General features: G+C 40.4%; 1 protein-coding gene across 5 annotated transcripts in view; it reads right to left on the reverse strand.

The window, feature by feature from the left end:
* LOC128693168 (uncharacterized) overlaps positions 1-15,173 on the reverse strand; it is a 587,947-nt gene extending 572,774 nt beyond the window's left edge. For 2 of the 5 annotated variants that reach the window (XM_070089474.1, XM_070089476.1), the window contains exon 1: positions 3,673-4,086. The gene's annotated coding sequence lies outside the window, so the exon portion shown is untranslated. Of the gene's footprint in view, positions 1-3,672; positions 4,087-15,111 lie in introns of those variants that run through there. The other 3 variants (XM_070089473.1, XM_070089477.1, XM_070089479.1) reach the window with 3 other exon arrangements.
* Positions 15,174-22,119: the final 6,946 nt, after the last annotated feature.

A 22,119-nucleotide genomic window follows, 5' to 3' on the forward strand; every position in this document is an offset into this window, starting at 1 on the left:
CAGTTTGGAGGGGTATGTTATACTATATGCTTCTAAACTGTTGTATCCGGGCGCCTCTGCAAAGACAGTGATTATGTGTGAGGTGAAAGTGTTGAATGATGAGGAAACTATTTTCTTTTTGGGGATTTTCTTTCTTTTGGGTCACCCTGCCTCGGTGGGAGACAGTGCACTGGCCAGGCGGCAGCAGAGACCTTCAGAATTCTTTTTTGTGAAACAAAGTTGAAAGGGGTGGGAGAGTTTCTGTGGAGAGAAGTAAATGGGATTAGGTCAGGGGTTTCAAATTGAGTTAGAGCTAAAGAAGCAGTAACAATAATGTTGAAGGATAAGCTATGGCAGGAAAAGAGTATAAATGTATTAATTCAAGGATTACATGGAGTAAAATAAAGGTTGCATGTGAAAAGTGGGTTATAGTAAGAATATATGCACCTGGAGAAGAGAGAAGTGTAGAGGAGAGAGAGAGATTTTGGGAAATGTTGAGTGAATGTGTGGGGAGTTTTGAAGCAAGTGTGAGAGTACTTGTGGTTGGGGATTTCAATGCTAAAGTGGGTAAAAATGTTGTGGAGGGAGTAGTAGGTAAATTTGGGGTGCCAGGGGTAAATGAAAATGGGAAGCCTTTTAATTGAGCTATGTGTAGAAAGAGGTTTGGTAATAAGTAATACATATTTTATGAAAAAGAGGATAAATAAATATACAAGGTATGATATAGCACGTAATGAAAATAGTTTGTTAGATTATATATTGGTGGATAAAAGGTTGATGGGTAGGCTCCAGGATGTACATGTTTATAGAGGGGCAACTGATATATCGGATCATTATTTAATTGTAGCTACAGTAAGAGTAAGAAGTAGATGGGACAAAATTAAAATGGCAACAGCAAGTAAGAGAGAGGTGAAAGTGTATAAACTAAGAGAGGAAGAAGTTCGGGCGGGATTTAAGCAACTATTGGCAGAAAGAGGGTTGGAATAGTTTTAAAAATGCAGTATTAGAATGTGGGGCAGAAGTTTGTAGTTATAGGAGAGTGGGTGCAGGAGGAAAGAGGAGTGATTGGTGGAATGATGAAGTAAAGGGTGTGATAAAAGAGAAAAAGTTAGCTTATGAGAGGTTTTTACAAAGTAGAAGTGTTATAAGAAGAGCAGATGATAGAGTGGGAGAGGCACTGTCAAGAAATTTTGATGAAAATAAGAAAAAAAAATTGGAGAAAGCCTAGGGAAGTAATGGATTTTTCAATTAAAAATAGAGTAGGGGAGTTAGTAGACGAGGAGATGGAGGTACTGGGTAGATGGCAGGAATATTTTGAGGAATTTTTAAATGTCGACAAAGAAAATGAGGCGGTAATTTCATGCACTGGCCAGGGAGGTATAACATCTTTCAGGAGTGAAGAAGAGCAGGATGTGAGTGTGGGGGAGGTGCATAAGGCATTACATAGAATGAAAGGGGGTAAAGCAGCTGGAACTAACGGGATCATGACAGAAATGTTAAAAGCAGGGGGGGGATAAAGTGTTGGAGTGGTTGGTATTTTTGTTTAATAAATGTACAAAAGAGGGGAAGGTACCTAGGGATTGGCAGAGAGCGTGTATAATTCCTTTATATAAAGGGAATGGGGACAAGAGAGATTGTAAAAATTATAGAGAATAAGTTTACTGAGTATACCAGGAAAAGTGTACGGTAGGGTTATTATTGAAAGAATTAGAGGTAAGACAGAATGTAGGATTGCGGATGAGCAAGGAGGTTTTAGAGTGGGTAGGGGATGTGCAGATCAAGTGTTTACATTGAAGCATGTATGTGAACAGTATTTAGACAAAGGTAGGGAAGTTTTCATTGCATTTATGGATTTAGAAAAGGCATATGACAGAGTGGATAGGGAAGCAATGTGGCAGATGTTGCAGGTATATGGAATAGGTAGTAAGTTACTAAATGCTGTAAAGAGTTTTTATGAGGCTAGCGAGGCTCAGGTTAGGGTGTGTTGAAGAGAGGGAGAATACTTCCCGATAAAGGAGGGTTTTAGACAGGGATGTATAATGTCACCACGGTTGTTTAATATATTTAGAGATGGGGTTGTAAAGGAAGTGAATGCTAGGGTGTTGGGGAAAGGGGTGGGATTAAATTATGGGTAATCAAATACAAAATGGGAATTAACAGTTACTTTTTGCTGGTGATACTGTGCTTATGGGAGATTCTAAAGAAAAGTTGCAAAGGTTAGTGGACGAGTTTGGGAGAGTGTGTAAAGGTAGAAAGTTGAAAGTGAACATAGAAAAGAGTAAGGAGATGAGGGTATCAAATGATTTAGATGAAGAAAAATTGAATATCAAATTGGGGAGGAGGAGTATGGAAGAAGTGAATGTTTTCAGATATTTGGGAGTTGATGTGTCAGCGGATGGATGTATGAAGGATGAGGTTAACAATAGAATTGATGAAGAAAAAAAGGCGAGTGGTACACTGAGGTATATGTGGAGACGAAAAACATTATCTATGGAGGCAAAGAAGGGAATGTATGAAAGTATAGTAGTACCAACACTCTTATATGGGTGTGAAGCTTGGGTTGTAAATGCTGCAGTGAGGAGACAGTTGGAGGTAGTGGAGATGTCCTGGCTAAGGGCAATGTGTGGTGTGAATATTATGCAGAGAATTCGGAGTGTGGAAATTAGGAGGTGTGGAGTTAATAAAAGTACAGTATTAGTCAGAGGGCTGATGAGGGATTGTCGAGGTTTGGTCATTTAGAGAGAATGGATCAAAGTAGAATGACGTGGAGAGCGTATAAATCTGTAGGGAAAGGAAGGCGGTGTAGGGGTAGTCCTCAGAAAGGTTGGAGGGGGGTAAAGGAGGTTTTGTGGGCGAGAGGCCTGGACTTTCAGCAAGCGTGTGTGAGCATGTTAGATAGGAGTGAATGGAGACAAATGGTATTTGCAACATGACGAGCTGTTGGAATGTGAGCAGGGAAATGGGAAGTGCAATGCCTGCGCTTTAAAGGAGGGGTTTGGGATATTGGCAGTTTGGAGGGATATGTTGTGTATCTTTATACGTATATACTTCTAAACTGTTGTATTCTGAGCACCTCTGCAAACACAGTAATTATGTGTGAGTAAGGTGAAAGTGTTGAATGATGAAAATATTTTCTTTTTGGGGATTTTTTCTTTCTTTTTGGGTCACCCTGCCTCGGTGGGAGATGGCCGACTTGACCTTTACAGGTCACACCATATATTGTAAACCCAAAATAAGTTTCATAAAGAAGAGAATTATTACATGTAGAGGAGAGGAAGAGAATAGTAAGATCAGTAGAAAAAGGAGAATGAGGAAAAGAAATAGGACAAGGACCGGCAGGACCCGAGGCAGGAGAGGCATAAAAAAACAGCAGATGCAAAAACATCAGCAGGACTAAATACCGGTTAGAGGACACGTCAGCCACAGTGTCTCCGGGTGAGACTTGCGAATTTGAGTCAGTGTTGTTTTTGTTTACCACCCCTTGCTCCCTATCCCGTCACTACTCTATCACAACACTAACTTAACTCTATTACCCTACCTTCACGTGGACATCATAACATGCCAGTTACTCTACTTTTATTTCAACATTAGTTAACTATTAGTTATGATCACAATTGTGTTGCCTTTTAGATATTAAGACAGAATGGTTACTCAAGATTCACCTGCACACAAACAATTTAACTTGTCACTCACCTAGGTAACGGAATTGGTCGATGTTTCACAGTTGCTTCACTCGGACACTACTTGTGACAATCAACAATGCCACTAACTAATGATGCCATTTTCCTTTCACACTGGCACTAGTTATGGGTAATACAGCACTTCGCTTCACCCGAAGACATATATATCCTTTTAAGTCCTTCCGCCTCTATACACCATCTCATAAGCACAACTGCTTGAATGAACTCACAAAAACTCGCTTATAACTCACAAGGCCATATATTACATCAATACGATCACAAATAACGTTAGTCTCTGAACAAGACACAAGGATCGCCGAGACAGTCAGCGCCTACCATGGTTTCTAAATTTCGTTGTGAGTAATCCGTTATAATGCACGATAAGAACGAGCTGCTCTCTGAATGTACAGCCGTCGCTTCAGTAGCTCCTACGTGTTGCTCTGGCGGCTTGGCCATCAACTACCAACTTAGGACAAGCCTGAACGATGACACTCTTGTCTAGTCTTATCACCAAACATTATGGAAATCTTATCTGGTCTTATCACCCGACATTATCTGTTTAGAGGTTTACAACCCTCTATTTGTTAAGTTGTAGTGGATGTGGCTATTCACGGGAAGGCGGACGATAAGTTATATTTGTCGGGAGATAGCGAGAAGTGTGAGAATTGCTGACATGAAACCTATTTGACAGTTTCATTATGTCATATACCCATCCTGGGGGAGGGGTAATCAAAATATTACAGAAGCAAATTATGATACGGCCTCAACATTCTGCTAGCTATCTAAGTTATACAATTAATGAACTGTTTACCAAAACAAGGGATTCAATTACTTTAGTAATTAGTTACACAGAAAGACCATCGTGTATGATGGGGATGCTATGTAAACAGTTTTTGCTCTAACCTAAATATCATAAATCGGGCTAGACACAAGAAGTTAATAAATTGTGTTTGTTTCTACTGACTATATATATGCGCACATAACTCTATGGAGATTCCCTAATTTAAAATTATTATATTCATGGGTAAGCGCCAAACGCATGGCGCATACGAAATGAAAGGTAATCAGTTTTGATCCAAAGACAGTAGCTCCAATTCTTTGCATCCAGAGTCCTTCATCTGCATTACTTAACTCCCTTGAAGTGCCACATCTAATATTAAATACCGTGCTTCAATACAAGTGATCACAAAGATCACAGTTTCCCACCTTCAAAAAAAGGTTTTGTCCGGTATTATTTATTTTCACTCGAGGGAGTGTTTCTTAACTTGGAAAAAGGCATTTTTCAAACCGCAGCTGGAAGACTACAGATTCTGACAGTAATCATTGCTAAGTTCGAGCCCCTCCTGCCCCAAGGTCAGGTAATGTTCCATTCCCCACCACCACCACCAGGAAGTGTGTTTGACCCCATACCCCCACCGAGTCAGAATGAAGGTTACCTGTAGGTTACCTGTAGTCGATTCCGGGAGGTCACCGCCCCCGCGGTCCGATCCCAGACCAAGCCTGCCGAGTGCTGGCCTGATCGACCAGGTTGTTGGAGCCAGTCGCAACGTATGCACCAGAGCCTGACTGCTCAGGCAGCTATTATTTAGACCATTCTCGAATGAGTGATAAAAGTTCAGATTTCAACCTTTCCTGGTTATCTTCAGCCATCTCGATATCAAACATCGCGGCCGTTGATTTTGCTTGTGGTGAAATATATGTTTTTACAGGTTTATGTAACTTATCCTAATCTATATGAATAAAAACATTTAAAAATGTACAGGAAGCATTAGGAAACTGATGTAATAACTGATAACATAACGTGAAAGTTTACGTCTTGTCTTTGTAACTCGTAAACGGAGAACAGTAATACATTGAATTTCTGGTTAGAGTTAAGTATTATTATTACAATCATAGCTAAGCGCAAAACCCACTAGAAACTGAACTTTCTGAAATTTTCTTTTATGGATTCTTAAGATATAGTTTTTTCAATGAAAACGGAGCACACAAAATTAGCTATGCCTCAAACCTAACTTAGAAACCTCGCCTAACCTTGCTGTAATATACGTAATTTATTTTGGCCTAATCCTACTAAATATCTCATACATCAGTCTACATTTATTCATAAATAAAATCGGCGATATATACTTTATCGTTGTGTTCAGACTGATATTCGCAGATTTGTCATCACTGATTGTTTGCAAAAATGACAGTTGCTTTTAAAGCCAAATTCGCCTATTCGGCACTATACACACAATAATATATATAATCACAGACAGGCGATCATAACTATGCCAGATACGCCACGAAGGGTGTAAATCTTTAGCTGAAATACTTTCACACTTCTCATTGCGTCATCAGGAGGTATGCAGTGTTGCAAAGTAGCAACTGATGCAGGGGAAGTTTTCTCATAGTGCAGTGCGGGTCTATCACCGGCAGCAGGTTCTCTGAGAAAACTTCCCCTGCTTCAGCTGCTACCTTGCAACATTGCATAGCTCCTGATGACGCACTAAGAAGTGTGAAAGTACTTGAGCTAAAGATTTCCACCCTCCGTGGCTTATCCTGCATATATAATTATATATATATATATATATATATATATATATATATATATATATATATATATATATATATATATATATATATATTCAACAAGTTGGCCGTCTCCCACCGAGGCAGGGTGACCCAAAAAAGAAAGAAAATCCCCAAAAAGAAAATACTTTCATTATCATTCAACACTTTCATCACACTCGCACATTATCACTGTTTTTGCAGAGGTGCTCAGAATACAACAGTTTAGATGCATACACATATAAAGATACGCAACATATCCCTCCAAACTGCCAATATCCCAAAACCCCTCCTTTAAAGTGCAGGCATTGTACTTCCCATTTCCAGGACTCAAGTCCGACTATATGAAAATAACCGGTTTCCCTGAATCCCTTCACTAAATATTACCCTGCTCACACTCCAACAGATCGTCAGGTCCCAAGTACCATTCGTCTCCATTCACTCCTATCTAACACGCTCACGCACGCTTGCTGGAAGTCCAAGCCCCTTGCCCACAAAATCTCCTTTACCCCCTCTCTCCAACCCTTTCGAGGACGACCCCTACCCCGCCTTCCTTCCCCTATAGATTTATATGCTTTCCATGTCATTCTACTTTGATCCATTCTCTCTAAATGACCAAACCACCTCAACAACCCCTCTTCTGCCCTCTAATACTTTTATTAACTCCACGCCTTTTCCTAATTTCCACACTCCGAATTTTCTGCATAATATTTACACCACACATTGCCCTTAAACAGGACATCTCCACTGCCTCCAACCGTCTCCTCGCTGCTGCATTTGGCACCCAAGCTTCACACCGATATAAGAGTGTTGGTACTACTATACTTTCATACATTCCCTTCTTTGCCTCCATAGATAACGTTTTTTGTCTCCACATATACCTCAACGCACCACTCACCTTTTTTCCCTCATCAATTCTATGATTAACCTCATCCTTCATAAATCCATCCGCCGACACGTCAACTCCCAAGTATCTGAAAACATTCACTTCTTCCATACTCCTCCTCCCCAATTTGATATCCAATTTTTCTTTATCTAAATCATTTGACACCCTCATCACCTTACTCTTTTCTATGTTCACTTTCAACTTTCTACCTTTACACACATTCCCGAACTCATCCACTAACCTTTGCAATTTTTCTTTAGAATCTCCCATAAGCACAGTATCATAAGCAAAAAGTAACTGTGTCAATTCCCATTTTGAATTTGATTCCCCAAAATTTAATCCCACCCCTCTCCCGAACACCCTAGCATTTACTTCCTTTACAACCCCATCTATAAATATATTAAACAACCATGGTGACATTACACATCCCTGTCTAAGGCCTACTTTTACCGGGAAGTAGTCTCCCTCTCTTCTACACACCCTAACCTGAGCCTCACTATCCTCATAAAAACTCTTTACAGCATTTAATAACTTACCACCTATTCCATATACTTGCAACATCTGCCACATTGCTCCTCTATCCACTCTATCATATGCCTTTTCTAAATCCATAAATGCAATAAAAACTTCCCTACCTTTATCTAAATACTGTTCACATATATGCTTCAATGTAAACACTTGATCTACACATCCCCTACCCACTCTGAAACCTCCATATAAATATATATATATATATATATATATATATATATATATATATATATAATATATATATATATATATATTATATATATTATATATATATATATATATATATATATATATATATATATATATATATATATATATAATATATATATTATATATATATATATATATATATATATATATATATAATATATATATTATATATATATATATATATATATATATATATATATATATATATATATATATATATATATATATATATATATATATATATATATATATATATATATATATATATATATATATATATATATATATATATATATATATATATATATATATATATATATATATATATATATATATATATATATATATATATATATATATATATTATATATATATATATGTCGTGCCGAATATGTAAAACTGGTCAATTGGAAAGAACTCATTTAAAATTAAGTTCTTTCTGAAATTTTCTCTTATACGTTTAAAGATATATTTTTTCATTAATGTTAATGTAAAAAATGATAATTTTGCACCAAAAGAATCTTAGAAAACTTACCTAACCTTATTATAACAAGCGCAATTTATTTTAGCCTAACCCAACTAAATATATTTTAGTTTTGTTTACAATAATTTAATACTAAACAAACACAGTGAAATATACTTTTTTCGTTAGGTTCAGAATGATTTTGTCGAAATTATTGTATACACAAATTTTCGTTTGTCCTATATGGCAAGATGAGCGTTGCTATTTAAGCCAAGATCGCAAGTTCTGCCTATTCGGCACGACATTATATATATATATATAAATATATATATATATAAATATATATATATATAAATATATATATATATAAATATATATATATATATATATATATATATATATAAATATACATATATAAATATATATATATAAATATATATATATAAATATATATATATAAATATATATATATAAATATATAAATAATCTCTCAGAACAAGCCACGTGGGGTGGAAATATTTAGCTCAAGTACTTTCACACTTATCAGTGCGTCATCAGGAGCTGTGCAATGTTGCAAGGGAGCAACCAAAGCAGGGAGAGGTCTCGGAGTAGCGTAGGTGTCACCGGCCACGGTTACCCGTAGACTGGGTTAGTGGTCGGTGCCAACCCAACCCTACCATCGTCCCCCTTCCCCCCATATGGGGTAGGAGGGTTTCTGAGATGACAAGTACGAAAATATAAGATATAAAAAGCCACCCCTAAGCTTTTTCTAATCGTTTATAACAGGTCATGTGGTTTGAGAAAATAAGTTTCTCGTTAGATACTGTAGATATGAATTGCTATTATTCTGTGTGACCTTTTCAAATAATGAAAGAAAGGAGTACAATGTGCTCTTTGTCTGTTTAAATGTCCTGCTCTGAGGTACTCGAATGTTCTACCCATGTACTCAGAAGTATCTCTTCCTAAATACTGTCTACTATTTTTCTCAGTGTCGGTTAATATGCTATACATGGGGATCTTCTATGCCTATCCGATATTTCTATGATCTAAATTCTACTAATACCCTTTAACCTCCCCTTACGTTATCTCGTTATCTTGTATGCTTGTCACTGTATGGTACATTAACAGCTACAGGCGTTATGTAACCATCACAACTGACGTGGTTTGAAGTTTTGGTGCGTAGACACTGGTCGGGCGTCACCAATCCATCAACCCACCTGGCATAATGAACAATCCTGTGATTTTGTATAGCATCGTTGTTTAAGATTGTGTACAATGGATTCTACTAAATATTTATCAAGCTTGTATAACCCATAATTTGAGTTGTATACTGTATTCCTTTCATGTTTCAAGAGGGAAGATTCAATTATGTTTCTTTCCATGACAGAATTGTTTGGTACTATAAACAAAGTTTTCCAGTGGGCAACGGAAAGCAATATGATGTTCAATGAGGACAAATTCCAACTACTCCGTTATGGAAAACTGGAGGGGATAATAACTAGAACAGAGTATACTACAAACTCTGGCCATACAACAGAGCGGAAAAATAATGTAAGGGACCTGGGAGTAGTAATGTCTGAGGATCTCACTTTCAAGGATGACAACAGTGCCACGATCACAAGTGCAAAGAAAATGACAGGATGGATAATGAGAACGTTCAAAACGAGGGATGCCAAGCCAATGATGATCCTTTTCAAATCACTTGTTCTCTCTAGGCTGAAATACTGCTGTGCATTAACATCTCCGTTCAAAGCAGGTGAAATTGCAGATCTAGAGAGTGTACAGAGAACCTTTGCTGCACGTATAAGTTCTGACAAGCACCTTAACTACTGGGAAAGCTTGGAAGCACTTGACTTGTACTCGTTGGAACGCAGGAGAGATATATCATAATCTACACTTAGAAAATCCTGGAAGGAATGGGCCTGAACCTGCACACAGAAATCACTCCCTGCGAAAGTAAAAGACTGGGCAGGCGATGCAAAATATCCCCAATTAAAAGTAGGGGCGCCATTAGTGCACGAAGAGAAAACACCATAAGTGTCCGGGGCCCAAGACTGATCAACAGCCTCCTACCAAGCATAAGGTGAATTACCAATAAACCCCCTGGCTGCCTTCAAGAGAGAGAGCTGGACAGATACCTAAAGTCAGTGCCGGATCAGCTGGGCTGTGGTTCGTACGTTGGACTGCGTGCGGCCAGCAGTAACAGCCTGGTTGGTCAGGCCCTGATCCACAGGGAGGCCTGGTCGTGGATCGGGCCGCGGGGACGTTGATCCCAGGAATAACCTCCAGGTAGACTCCAGGTAGCATCCCACCCCGGTGGGTGATTACATGCACTAACGTGGTTAAAGATAGCATTCGACTCCTGAACACATTGTACTCCTTTCTTTCATTATTTGAAAAGGTCACACAGAATAATAGCAATTCATGTCTACAGTATCTAACGAGAAATTTATTTTCTCAAACCACATGACCTGTTATAAACAATTAGAAAAAGCTTAGGGACGGCTTATCTTATATTTTCATACTTGACATCTCAGAAACCCTCCTACCCCATATGGGGTGAAGGGGGATGATGGTTGGGTGGGGTTGGCACCGACCACTAACCCAGTCTAAGGGTAACCGTGGCCGGTGACACCTACGCTACTCTGAGACCTCTCTCCCTGCTTTGGTTGCTCCCTTGCAACATTGCACAGCTCCTGATGATGCACTGAGAAGTGTGAAAGTACTTGAGCTAAAGATTCCCCCCCCCTGGCTTGTAATGCATAGTTAAGATCGCCTGTCTCCGATTGTTTATATATATATATATATATATATATATATATATATATATATATATATATATATATATATATATATATATATATATATATATATATATATACACAAGTACAACGATAAAAAGCAGTCAATTCTGACAGTCTTGAGATACTTTTGTTCTCATCCCCAGATAAAGAAATCCAAAATTACAAGCGTATAAAGTAAACGTTTCATATTTTATGAAAAATGAGTCACAAATAGATAATAAAAAAAACTAATATGCTATTAAAAACAGCAGGTGTCATGTACTCTCACCAGTACCTATACTGGGCTGCAGATGGCGGGTAGAGAAAGCTGCAACCATCCTTACCTTCATGTCTAAAATACAACAAGCTAGCATCTTGAAAGAGGGTTACCTTGCTCATACCTTTGTTGCCTAAGTGCTGAAAACGAGGGTTTACGCAGCAGTTGACCTGTTTTAAAAGATTTACCCGAATATCCAACAATTCGAGCCCCGAGTTGCCTAGTTATTTTACCGAGACTTTCATCTCGACAAGGAAATTAGAGGCTCGAATTGCTGAATTTCCCCTCAAGGAAGGTTCCTTGATGTTGGTGAGGGGCTCTTGATTTAGGGAATTGGATCTGTGCTCCAGTTCCCCAAATTAAGCCTGAATGCTTTCCACATCCCCCCCCCCCCCAGGCGCTGTATAATCCTCCGGGTTTAGCGCTTCCCCTTTGATTATAATAATAATAATAATAATAATAATAATAATAATAATCGAATTTCTGAATATTTAGTTTAAGTTTTTAGAACTGTATAACTACATAGTAAAAACCCTCATATATATAATATGAGCACGATATTCCCAGAGTTTTAAAAGGAAATAGAAAACATGCCCTCATATGTAGCACCAGGACCTGGTCATGGAACTCGGTGTTGATAAAGAGATTCAAAATAGTACTATTGCATTCACTCAGTAATCTATGGATAAAGAGCTGAAATCTAGGTAAAATCTCAAAAGTTTTAAAGAGTGCAAACATATCTTCTCCGTACAAATGAGGCAGTACTACAGCTTTTAATAAAAAAAAATACAGACCAGTAACACTGGCATCACACATCATAGTCTTTAAAAGGGTGGCGAGGCGTCAAATTATTAATTTTTACGAAAAACACGACCTAAACAACTCCCGTCAGCATTTTAGTGCGGGAAAATCATGCTTATCACACATGCTAGATCATTAATAAAGACCACCGTTTGTGACAATGTTTCAAGAGGTGTATGAGACATACACCTCTCAGTGTATATATCCGACCTCTATTCTCTGTTTTCCTCCATGTAGCCCACATCTAACTTTTAACACTATTTACTGGGATGTATTTACCTAGCCTAGTTTGCACAAGTTTAGCTCCACCTCTTGGGTCCTATAATACTATTTGTAATTACTGTTTTAGTTAAAGTATTGAAGGGGCAGCGCTAAACCCGGTTTAGCGCTGTTCAAAATTAACTACTATGAATCCACTATTACTGTTCTGAATCACTACTACCAACACTGTCGCTCAAAGCAGAGGCAGTTTTATGATATTGGAAATACTTGTCCAATACATCCTACCCAAGCAGAACACAACTCCAAAGTAGACCCCGAATATATTGTCCTTATTACTCTTTCAACGGTTTTTATTTTAGACGAGACATTTCCAAGTTCATTCATTTCTGTTGTTTGATGGTTACCGTGATAACGTATCTCTATTTACAGTTTCATGACACCTAATATTAAATACTAATTCATTTATCACTATAAAAATCTTTCTCTGGGGATGTTGTTTATTGTATTCATGGAGGAAGTAAACCCGCAAGGGCTATAGCGCAATTAATTCGATCCAAGAGAACGTAAGGTCATTCCAGTTATCTGGATGAAAAGTCCTTCATCATCATCAAGGTAGTCTCTGAGGGTACTCCTTCCAGTATACTGTAAAACTGATCCTCGTTAAAGCTCACTAAGGAGGATAAATTTCATCCTACCTACCACTGATTTCACAGCCCAGCCCTAAGGTATACACCACCAATTGGGGTGTGACCCAAAACAGTCGACTAAAACCCAGATACGTACTTATCGCTAGGTGAACAGGGGCAGCAGGTATAAGGAAACATGCCCAATGTTTCCACCTGTGCGGGGAATATTAATAGGGAACGGATGTCTGAAAAAAGTCATAGGAAACAGTGACAAGGAAAGGCTATTATTATTATAGTCAAAGGGGAAGCGCTAAACCCATATGATTAATGAAAGGCTGAGCTAAGCTAGATTAGGTTAGGTTAGATTAGATTTGGTTTGCCAACACACTCCAGCTACAAGCAATAGTGACTTTTTTTTCCTTGTTTCTTTTTTACTTGTATTCTGTTAATCAGTTACCTCAATAAAGATAAATATTAAAAGCATTTTATCAATGCAAAATTAATTATTTACTACTAATAAAAACAAGAGGACTCTGGAGCCTAGGTCTGCAATACTAAATTTCTGTATTGGTAATAAACATTACGGAATAACATGACAAGAAACTGAAGTTCTGAGGGAACAGGACCACAAGACTGCAACATGTCTATTGGCATATGCTAGGCATGTCCTCCAGTACAACTCTTCTCACAATGAAGTTGACGATTTCTGTGCCAAAATAACGTGTTTCAATCAGACAGGTATCGATACTGAAATTGGGTTGGGGAATATTTTTGTAGGACTGCTGCAGTGTTCCTCCTTTCTTGTGTTCTTAAGTATATGAGTGAAACATATAGTTAGGAGGAATACTGCAGGAAGCCAACTGTCCCATATACAACTAGTCCTTGCTCAAATATTTGTCCAACCTAGTCTTGAAACTACCCAGTGTTTACCTTAGATAACCTTACTAACGCATGCTAGGTAGGGCTCACTCTAACCCAACCCTCCTCACATGTATTTGTTTGATGCTACACTTATAGGAAGACGAATGACAGGCGGGTAAAGAATGAGAGGTTCTGATCCGAGAAATGTAAGGCAGCTCCAATTGCTTTAATCGAGTACCTCTCACTACTATTTACTCACCAGTTTGAAGGCTCTGAATACTATAACCAAGTTTAACGATGTATAAGGAACAACGATACAGTTTGAGGCGTAGCAGTTATCCAGATTCTTTGATGGGTGGCAGATGTCTAGGTTCCTTGACTTGTGGCGTGTCTAGGCTCCTTTATTGGTGGCAGGCGTCTAGGTTCCTTGATGGGTGACAGGTGTCAAGACTCCTTGATGAGTGGCAGGTGTCAAGGCTCATAAGAACATAAGAAAGGAGGAACACTGCAGCAGGCCTGTTGGCCCATACTAGGCAGGTCCTTTGCAATTCATCCCACTAACATGATGGGTGGCAGGTGTCAAGACTGGATGGATGGCAGATGTCGAGGCTCCTTGATGAATGGCAGGTGTCAACACCCCTTGATGAGTGGCAGGTGTCAAGGCTCCTTGATGGGTGGCAGGTATTAAGGCTCCTTGATGAGCAGCAGGTATCTAGGTTCGTTAGGTTCGTTGATGGGTGGCAGGTGTAACTAGGCTTCTTAATGGGGGGCAGGGCTTGGATTCCTTGGTCAGCAGGTCACTAGGTTCCTAGGTCTTTAGGTTCCTTGAGGAGTGGTAGGTTCCTAAGTTCCTTGAGAGATGGGTGCAAGTTGTCTTAAATCGCTCCCATGCAGCTGCAGCATCTGCTACTATACAGCTGCAATATCTGCTACTATAGTTGCAACATCTGCTATGCAGCTGCAACATCTATGCAGCTGGAACATCTGCTATGCAGCTGCAATATCTGCTACTGTGCAGCTGCAACATCTGCTACTGTGCAGCTGCAACATTGCTCAGTACACTCAAGCTTGACCAGTGTACATCAAACTGTACATCTCAAGCGTGGTTGTCCCTCTCTTAACGCGACCTACTTTATCTCGTTGTTTACATCCAGCACGGGTAAACAGTGCTTAAAACTGCGACTGATCTGGTATTATGAAATCACTGTAAGAAAGAACATAATACGGGAAGAATTCACTCACACATACGTACACTGAGGTATAGCAACACACCTACGTACATAACCAGCTCATGAAGCGCACTGACCCACCCAGACCCACCTTACCACCCACCTCACCGAGGGAAAACTCTCGTATCGACACAGCCTCATTCTTTTCCTCATATCACACAAATTCTTCCTGGTACGCGAGTGTATACCATCCATAATTTTAATACACTTGATTCGTTTTAAACCCACTTACAGTATTATTCATATATTTTCGCTTATTGGTGAGGTAGCATGAGAGGTGAATGCTCGTACGTCAGGCTCCTACCTTGATCATTGACTAGGGAAGCCGGTGTCATGGTAACATTCTTGACAAGGTAAACACAACCTTACTTTACTTGAACGTAAAGTTCAAAATCTTGATTCCTCCGGGGAAACCCCAGGAAACCTCTATCCTGCAGGAGTTGCTCCGTCTCACTCCCCCAATAAGGTCCTAATTGGTCCGCCTTGCATGTATGCATGATCTGATCCTGCTGCTGCTGCTGCTGCTGCTGCTTCTGCTGTCTACCTGGTGAGGAGTTGGCGCGGCAGACTAGACATTCCTCCATGTCTGGGATACTCTGCACATGTTGGGGGTATCTTACATAGGCTGAGATATCGTCCACATTCTACGTATCCTGTACATACCAAGGGTCTTCTGAACACACTAGGGTATCCAACATTTTTTCTTTGGGGGGAGGGGGGTAACTTTCCATACCCTGATTACCTGTTATATCTGTCCTGCTATATGTTAATGGTTCCGTATATCATGGGCCCCGTTACAGACCAGGACAGACTTAGAACACGTTATTAATAAGACTCCTGAGTACAAAGAACGGACATCAGTGTGAAAGACGTGCTCATTCGCTGCCTGACTACGGTGGAGTGAGGTTGTGCCCAGCACCCCTCTGCTGTTTTTCAGGCGAGCTACCACAGTACATCAACAACCATTGAGTAGTGTGGACGTGCGCTGCTCATTTTGGGATATCAAAATGGCTGAACATACAGTACGGAGAGTAAATACTATCTGCATAGAGCTGGTTCGTGGTACGTTAAGTGGAGATACGATGAACGTACTTCTCCCTAACATCATCAGGGACACATATGGTATCCCCAACGAGGAATTATATGGCGTCGCTCTTAATGGTTTGTCAAGAATCTTCGTGAAATTTCTGAGAGCCGGCTTCTACACAAGAATTGTCGAGCAGTACCAGGAACAACGCATGAGTGTGAATTCAGCGATGGATGTTGTGTTACATGATGTTTCTAAGTACTACACATGGGTGAAGGTACGGAATGTACCCTTCGAGGCTACGGCGTATGGACTACAGGAGTTTTTTCGCAGTTATGGGACAGTGCATTCTGCAACCATGGGGGTATGGAGGGATGGTCCGTATGAAGGAATGCCAGAAGGTTCTTACACCCTTAAAATGTCTTTAACAAGACCTATACCATCCTATGTAACGATGACCGGTTGTAGAACACAGGTTTATGTGTACTATGCGGGTCAGAGAAAAACATGTCGTCTGTGCAGCTCTTATGAGCACATGGCAGCCCAGTGTCCTAGGAGGCAGGCTCCTCGAATTCTGGAAACGCCGATTGTGATTCAACAGTCGTGTGATTTGGTGCCTGGCTCTGTTGCCTCTGGAGGCCGGAGGCCAGATCTCTGGAGCCAGGAGGTCGACCGGGAGGTGGCGGAGGAGGAGACGTGTGTCACTATCCCAGGGGAGTCGGGGGAGTCGAAGGTGTTATCTGAGGAGTCTTTAGTCCAGGAAGCTTCGACTCAGGAGGGTTTACTGGCAGATGTCATCAAGGATTTTTTGGATGGGGATGAGCCTGGTGTAGAAGGTGTCCTCAGTTTATGTGAAGTTGGAGAGCTGGAGGGACAACAAATTGTGGAGAAAGACTTGAGTAAGAAAAGGCTGGAGTGTGTGGTGGCCGTGGAGGTACACCAGGAGGATTCGTCTGAGGGTGAGATGTGTGTAAGTGGAAGTTCTAGAAAAAGAACTGCGGCATCAGAGATAGACGAGGTTATTACCCCGGGGCAGAGGCCGGGGAAGAAGTCATGGGCAGCGGTTGTGGAGCCGATGCCTCATAGTGCTAGAGGTGCGCCTGAGTTGCACAGTGGGAGAGGGAGGGGGGAGGTGACTGCACAGGATAACTCGAGTGGTAAAGGAATACGTAATGTGAAAAGTGCAGCGAGTAAATCCCAGCGGCATAGGGGAAAGCCGCCACTTCTATAATTTTCAGAAGTGTCACGCTTAATGTCAATGGACTTAAGACTGAGGTTAAGAAAGTTTGGTTGGAGTGGTTTTTACGGCGGTTTGATGTAGATATTTGCTTTTTGCAAGAGCATAATCATAGGGCTGGTTGTGTGTTGAGGTTAAAAGGATATCGGATGTATGTTACCAGTGGTTTGCAATTGAAAGGTGGGGTAGCAGTGGCGATAAAGGAGACCAGCCCCTTGCGTGTCATCGGCTGGGAAGAGGGGGGGGGTGGGAGGGTCGTGAGGGTGGATGGTGTCTGGGGTGAGAGTCGAGCTAGTTTTGTAGGAGTTTACATGCCAGCAACTAGCAATACCAGGGTAAAAGTAGATTTTGTCAGAGAGGTATTGCTGTATCACTTGAGAGGTTTGCCTGCTATAACAGTAATAGGAGGTGATTGGAATTGTGTGATTAGGAGTGGTGATGTCGAACCGAGAGGGGCGGGTTGTGTGCTGAGTGTGCTGAGGGATGTATTGCGAGATATTGGGGTTGTTGATGTGGTGGGGAGGGGGGGTTACCTAGTGGAGCATACGTTCGTCCGTAGGGGATATGAAGCGCGATTAGACAGAATTTATATTAAGCAGGGTATAGATGTTGTGAGGGTGCAAACCTTCGATGTGGGGTTTTCTGATCACAGAGCGGTAATAGCAGATTTGATGTGGGATGGAGTGGTGCGTATTTATTCTGGGTACTGGAAATTAAATGTAAGGCTTCTTAAGGAGGAGGGGGAGGGGCCTTTTTTCAGTGATTGGTGGTTGCCTTTTTGGGAGGCTAGGAACAGGGAGATAGATCTGTTAGATTGGTGGGAAATGCAGGCAAAACCTGGAATAGCGAATTTTTTTAAGGCTAGGGGACGAGAGGAGGCGAGGTGGCGTTTTGGGTTGCAAAATTATCTGGAGGGACAGTTGCAGGATTGTTATGTTGGGGGAGGTGGTAGGAGGGATGATATGGACAGACTGCGGAGTAGAATAGCTGAATTACACAATGATAGGTTTGATGCAATTAGGGTTAGGGCGGGGTTAGAGGATGTTTTGTGGGGTGATAAGCCGTCTGGGTATGTTTTACGTAAATTTCGGGACCGACAGAGTGTAACCACCATTCTACAATTGGAGACAAGCCCTGGGGTGGGAGGGTATCCAGTGGGTCGAGTCCTATCCAATACGGAAAGTATGAGTCTCTATGCTGATAGTTGGTTTAGAGAGAAATGGAGTTGGAGGGAGGGGGGTTCCTGGGAGGGTATTTTTGAAGGGGGGTTCCATAGCGTTTTAAGTGAGCAGGATAGAGTGGGGTTGGAGGTTGGTATAAGTGAGGTTGAGGTGGAAGAGGCAGTTTTCGGGATGAGTACCGGGAAAACACCAGGGATAGACGGTATACCAAATGATTTTTATAGAGCACATTGGGGGTGTATTAGGCAGTGTTTTGTTAGGCTATTGGACCATATGTTAACTAGTGGGAAGTTGAGCATATCGCAAAGTACGGGTGTCATAGTTTTGGTGCCAAAGAAGGGGGGGGGTAGAGAGTTGAGTGCTTACCGTGCAATATCTTTGATGTGCGCGGATTACAAGGTTTTTGCGAAAATTTTGGGTAATAGACTGAAGAAGGTCATGGGGTCGGTGATACATGGGGGACAGTTTGGTATCCCGGGGAGGAGTATGCGGGTAGGTCATGGTCGTATTCGGGATTTCCTTGAGGGTAGTAATAAGGGAGGTATTCTAGGTCTGGATTGGGAGAAAGCTTATGATTATGTGGATAGGGAATTTTTGTTTGAGAGTATGGTGAGAATGGGTTTTGGAGGGAGGGTGGTTGGATGGGTGAGGACTTTGTATGAGAATGCATCAATGAGAGTACAGGTAAATGGGAGGTTGGGTAGTTCAGTAAGCATGGGAAGGGGTTTAAGGCAGGGGTGTCCACTCTCCCAAATACTCTTTGCATGTATGCAGAATCCTTTCTATGTTCTGGTTGATGGTGGGATGGGAAGGTTGGGGGAGAGTGGAGGATATTGTGGGAATATTGTTGGTTATGTCGATGATACAACTGTTTTACTTAATGGGATTGAAGATTTAAGAAAAGTGGGAAGGGTAATTGAGATTTTTGGGAATGCTACTGGGATGAGGGTTAATAAGCAGAAATCACGGTTGTTGGAGGTAGGGGCTTGGGTAGGAGGGACCTTGGGGGAGGAGTTTGGCTGGATAACTGTAGATAGGCTAAAGATTTGTGGGATTTTATTTTTGGCAGATGCACAGGAGAGCAGGAGGGTTAATTCAGAAATGGTAATGGACAGAGCTTTGAGTAGGCTGAGGGGTCTAAGGGCCGGGGATGTAACCTTGCATCAAAGGGTTGTGGTGGTAAATACGCTGATTTATAGTAAGGTGTGGGGAGTGGCGGAAATTTACCCATTACGAAGTCAGGATATTATGGAAATGCAAAGAAGGGTCTTAAGGTATGTGTGGGGCTATGGGAGGGCGTGGTTGGGCAAAGATGTAGTAATGACTGCGGTAAGACAGGGAGGACTGGGATTGATTGCATTAGGGTCTAGGGTGAAGGCGCTATATGTGAAGCAGAGGTATATACGGGCAGCGGGGGAAAGGGGTCTTCGGGTGGGGGAGGTGATGGGGGATATCCGCAAATGGTGGGGTGGCAGGGACTTAGTGGAGTGTGAAGACATGTTGCGGTTTATGTTAAAGGTATGCAATGTTAAAAAACTCAAGGTAAAACGGTTAGTGGGTGTGGGTCGTCGTCAGGAATCAATGCAAGGGATGGCAGTGTATCCCACATATGATTGGAGAGGGATATGGGTGGAATTTAGTAAATTAAGAATACCGGCAAGAGCGAGGGAATTAGTATATAGATTTCTTATGGGGACGTTAGCATCGAAAGAGGTGCTAAGACGAATGGGTTTTGTGAAAGAGGCGTCATGCGCTTTTTGTGGGGAAGTTGAAACGGCTTTTCATGTAGTATATTTTTGTTCTGCATTGGAGGTGGTAAGATTGTGGTTGAAGAGGGTTTTCTTTTTATTGGGGGGGGGAAAGATATCACCCCTTAGGGCTTTAATGTTAGATATGGAAGGGGTACCCAAAGAGGTGGGAAGGGCTATCAGTTATGTAATAGTTGATTACTTGTATGTTTCTTGGGGGATGAGGGAGGTGGAGGGGAACATTAGGATAAAAGCGTTGGCGGCGAGTTTTTATAGGACAGCATGTAGGAACAAACAATTATATGGGGGAAGGTGGGTAATTAGTTTTCCGGAGGGATATCGTGGACTTACTGTTGAACGTTTACTCCGTTTGAGTATGGGGTGAGAGGCAAGGGGTTGGTCTCTTCAGTGGTGCGCCCTCTTGGTGTGATTGGAAGCCTGGTGAGGTATGGTTGATTAGTTTGCACGGTGGTTGATGTGGGTAAAGTTTATTGTAGGAGTATGTAGACCTTATGAATTTTTGTAAAATCACAGAGTCAAAAGTTGTATGTGATTTTCGGTTTTCCCTTATTGTTATAAGAATCATTTTATATAGGAAGGTTTATATTTATATGTATAATGTGAGGTTATGTCTTGTATATTTTTAATCTGAAGATAGATTTAGCCTTGTCATACACCTCTTTTTTTTATTATTGTATTGAATATGTACATTATGCACTATGTACGAAAATATATAAGTATTTGATGGGGTTTATATATCCCCTTATTTTGTATGGAAGGTCCTATTATATATTGAGTGTTAATCAGTAACATTAACTTTGTGTATGTAGGTGTGTTTGGGGGAACCAATGTCTTTGTATAGTTCTATCATAGATTGTAATATTTAGTTTATTTGCAGACAATGTCATTTAGCGATTTATTTCTATGTATGATTTAGTTTGTTCTTATGAATAAGTGCACATACACGTATGTGTATATGCATGCGTATATGTATACATATATGATTGCAGGACTCGTTCCTACATGTCTTATAATGACCCTGACTGTTTTTGTTTGGAAGTCTGCTTGGTTGGGTTATTTTAGTAGAAATTGTTTTCAATGACCATTCATTAGGAAATTAATGTATGTTATTTAGAATGGGGACTGTACATACGGGGGGGGGGTAGAAGTGTCAGCTGTGTCGGCACTGGCAATAATGAGTATTGTAAAGAAGTTTGAAGATTATGTGGATTAATATTATATAAATAACAAAGTGGAAAAAATAATGCAGATTGTAGGTTTGGGTTTTCCTTGGTTATAATAATAATGATGTAATCTTACTTAACATAGTTACATTGGATGTAATGTATATGGGATGATGGACAGGTGTGACAACACAACGTTAATCGTCTGTGTTCATTTAGACAATGAGATTTATAATTTTGAGTAAGAACTGATACTGTGTTCTTTTATTTATTTAATGTATTGTGTTGTTTTAAATAAAAATATAAAAAAAAAAAAGAAAGACGTGCTCAGAGGTAGAGACCCCAATAGAATTAAGTCACATTGCTTAACTTTATTGGTTTATTGGTACATAATATACATTTTATTCCCCTAAAATCTGTGAGCCTTCAAAGCCATTATAAAACTTTTTTGTATATTTTGTACCATAAGCCTAAATAAAGATTTTCTTTATTTATTTGAATATTCAGGAGAGTGTATCTTCAAAATAATGGAATAATAGTATACAGAACCGACATATTATCTCTGTTGAATTGAAAAAGCCACAAGTTGGCGAATCTTCAAATAGTCACCCAGGTGTTACATACATATCCTAGTTATCATGGGA

This window comes from Cherax quadricarinatus, chromosome 28 (genome assembly GCF_038502225.1).
Source record: "Cherax quadricarinatus isolate ZL_2023a chromosome 28, ASM3850222v1, whole genome shotgun sequence".
NCBI classification, from domain to species: domain Eukaryota; kingdom Metazoa; phylum Arthropoda; class Malacostraca; order Decapoda; family Parastacidae; genus Cherax; species Cherax quadricarinatus.